Source organism: Eurytemora carolleeae, unplaced genomic scaffold, assembly GCF_000591075.1.
Source record: "Eurytemora carolleeae unplaced genomic scaffold, Eaff_2.0 scaffold2894, whole genome shotgun sequence".
NCBI classification, from domain to species: domain Eukaryota; kingdom Metazoa; phylum Arthropoda; class Copepoda; order Calanoida; family Temoridae; genus Eurytemora; species Eurytemora carolleeae.
The window spans coordinates 281-3856 of record NW_019398778.1 but is presented as its reverse complement, the minus strand read 5'-3'; the positions used below and the strand labels follow the sequence as shown (position 1 = coordinate 3856).

At 38.3% G+C, this 3576-nt stretch overlaps 1 long non-coding RNA gene across 1 annotated transcript; it reads left to right on the top strand.

Annotated features, from left to right (window-relative positions):
• The first annotated feature begins 242 nt into the window (after positions 1–242).
• On the top strand, positions 243–3236 carry LOC111717636 (uncharacterized). The gene is made up of 3 exons (XR_002768858.1): positions 243–299; positions 370–475; positions 3207–3236. It is a non-coding gene; the product is annotated as an uncharacterized LOC111717636 (long non-coding RNA).
• The last annotated feature ends 340 nt before the right edge of the window (positions 3237–3576 follow it).

Below are 3576 nucleotides of genomic sequence, written 5' to 3'. Positions count from 1 at the left end.
TTTTCCTCTCTGAATATTGATAATTTTCAAATGTTTTCTCTTTAAATAAAGTAAGTTTTCAGAATCTAACATTTTTTATGTGGAAAATATTGATATCTTCCTTATTATTGCTCGGATAAAGGTTTAAAAAGTGCCGTTGTGAATCGGGCATGCATTTAATGCACCTCTTGGGTCGACAGTCTGTTTGAACCTTTTTCTTCTAATAATTGTTTTTTTTATTCATATAAAATACTTTTTTTTCCAGCTCAAGTCAAGCTTCTGTTTAAATCTATTGGGAAGCAGGATAAGATAATATCGAGGTCAGTTCATAAAAAACAAATCATAAAAAAATTTATTATTTTGAGGATTTTCCTGAATTCGAATATTTAGATCGCTTGAAGCTACGCAACAGATAAAAAAGATACAAATGAAGACGATGGACACCACAATAACAACAAAGCTTGGACCAAAAGAATCCACAAGTATCAGCAGTAAGGTTGGTTTAGTTAAGTGAACGACTAGACAAAGAGCACTCAGCGCAGTCTGTTGCCCATACAAGCAGTTTGTCTACACAATCCTGAAGTACTTCTCGATCCCTATCTGTATGAACTTTATGACCTAGCTTAGTATCATCTACAAATTTATTCTTGATACTAATGAGCTGAGAGAAAGTGTTCAGATCGTTAATGGATGCAAGTACCGATCCCTGGGGAACCCCAGAGATTACCTCTGCCCAATCTGAAAAGCTTCCATTTATGACTGTTCTCTGATTACGACCTGACAACCATTCCGACATCCACCTTAGAACATCTCCTGGATTCCGTGTGCTTTAATTTTTGCAATAAGTCTAAGCTTAGGAACTTTTAGAAGCTTTAGAAAAATCCAAATATATATTGTTTCGCAAATGGCGTTGCCCTGGGTTATACTAAAATCAAGTACCATGCTGAGTTTCTTTGGGCCGAACCGTAAGCTCCTCTACTCTCATTCCTTCTCATGATGAATCAAAACACAGTTTTATTCAGTCTAGTAAATAAAACTTTTTTTAGGATCAGATTGATGAGCATAATATAACCCATTTCTTAAAAAAACAAAGGCATTACACTCATCAGGCATTAAAAAACTGCAATCAAGCTAATAATCATAATATACAATACAAAAAACACAAAAGAATACTTTAAAATTTTATAATCATAATTACCACAGTAGTCCGCTGATTTCAGCACGATAATAATCACGAATACATACTATAACACAACTAATTTTAATAATCCGACTTTCGTATATACTGCAAACTGTAAAAAACACACAAGTCCGCTGCGTCTGCGTAGTATGCGCAAATGTTGTCGGTAAGAACAGGTTCTGTGATTCCAACTCTTTCTAGAAAACAATCGTACAGAACACCTATACAGTACAGGGGTGAATAGATCCTCCCTGCAATCCACATTCACTGACTCCTTCTACGCTGCATGTGCTAGCGTAACACTCGCCACCAGCGAGAAACGAACAAGAGTTATATCTGCACCCCGCGACTGGACTTCTCCAATAGCTGGAAACTACCTGAAATTCACTATTCACTTGGAAATAATACAGATATAAGTTTATAACACTATCTGAAATGTTTAAAAGAACCGTTCTTCCCAAGGAATCTCCAACTCCATCTCCAAATCCTCAGGGAAGGCAACCATGGGAATCCCCTCTATCAGCTCATCATATGTAGGAGGCCGCTCCATAACTCTCAGAGAGAACCCCCGAGGAGCACCTCTCCTCTTCTTCTTGATCTCCTTCTTATCCTCATCCTTCTTCTCCTCATCCTCCAGGAAAACCTCATGGACAAGATTGAACCCCTCGGAGATAAGCAAGTTTTTTCTCAGGATGGAGAAAGATGTAGGGTTTCAACAATTCTACGGAGGACTATATGATGGTATGAGATTATTTCACATGAGAAAATTCGATGAGAAAGCTCCGGTTGTGGAGGAGGTAGAGAGGAGGTTGAGACTGGCTGTGTGTAATTCTCTGGAGGAGAAGCGGAGTGTTTGAAGAAGAGGAGAGCTGAGACTCAAGTGAGGAGGAAGAGGATGGTTTGGTTAAATTAGTTGTCCTCTGACTGGGAGTATGAAGAGAGAACCAGATGGAAGGATGAGAAAGAACCCTGCTCTGAGTACTCCTAAGAAGAGGTCTGGAGTGAAAAAGAAGAATAGTTCTAGGCCTGGTAAGTTGAAGAGGATGAGGATGAGAAGACTGAAGGTGAGTGGAGCTGGTTCTACTGCTGAGGAGCCGGCTGGCATCTTAGAGTCAGCCTACTCCTGGTTCTTACGGAGTCAGGAGTGATTTCGGAGGGGAGGTCTCCGGGCCTCAGCAGAAGGATGGGTTCGAGGAAGTGGTGATTCTTCAGGAGGATGATGAGGTTTTCCTGGAGGATGAGGAGAAGAAGGATGAGGATAAGAAGGAGATCAAGAAGAAAAGAAGAAGTGCTGCTTTAGGATTCTCTCTGAGGGTTATATAGCGGCCTCCTACATATGATGAGCTGATAGAGGTGATCCCCAGGAATGCCTGATGAGTGTAATGCCTTTGTTTTGATAAGAAATGGTTTATATTATGCTCGTCAATGCTTTTTCTGTGATCCTAAAAAAGTTTTATTATTAGACTGAAGTTCTGTTCCACAATAAAACTTGAAGCCTTTTTCCTGTGTTTTGATTTATCATGATAAGGGATGAGAGTAGAGGAGCTTACGGTTCTGCCCAAAGAAATACGGCACGATACTTGATTTTTGTATAACCCAGGGCAACGCCAGTTGCGAAATATCTAAATATCTAATAAATAATATCTAAAATATTCAAAATGATATTCTAAATTCTAATATTCTATGCTGATGACTCTAGAAGTGTCTAAACCTTTTCTAAATTCTGGTATTCTGTGTTGTGTGCTGATGTGGATTCTGATATGCTGATGGCTCTAGGAGTATCTGAACCTCTTCTTAACTCTGTTATTCTATGTTGTATTCTGATGAGAATTCCGATATGCTGATGGTTCTAGGAATATCTAAACCTATGCTAAACTCTATTATTCTATGTAGTGTGCTTATATTGATTCTGATATGCTGATGGCTTTAGGAGTATCTAAACCTATTCTAAACTCTAGTATTCTATGAAGTGTGCTGATATTGATTCTGATATGCTGGTTGCTCTAGGAGTATCTAAACCTATTCTAAACTCTGGTATTCTATGTAGTGTGCTGATGTGGATAATGATATGCTGATGGCTCTAGAAGTATCTAAATCTATTCTAAACTCTAGTATTCTATGTAGTGTGCTGATGTGGATTCTGATATGCTGGTTGCTCTAGGAGTTTCTAAAACTATTCTAAACTCTGGTATTTTTTGTAGTGTGCTGATGAGGATTCTGATATGCTTATGGCTCTAGTAGTATCTAAACCTATTGAAATTCTAAACTCTGGTATTCTATGTAGTGTGCTGATATAGATTCGGATATGCTGATGGCTCTATAAGTATCTAAACCTATTCTAAACTCTGGTATTCTATGTAGTGTACTGATGTAGATTCTGATATGCTGATGGCTCTATATGTCTAAACATATTCTAA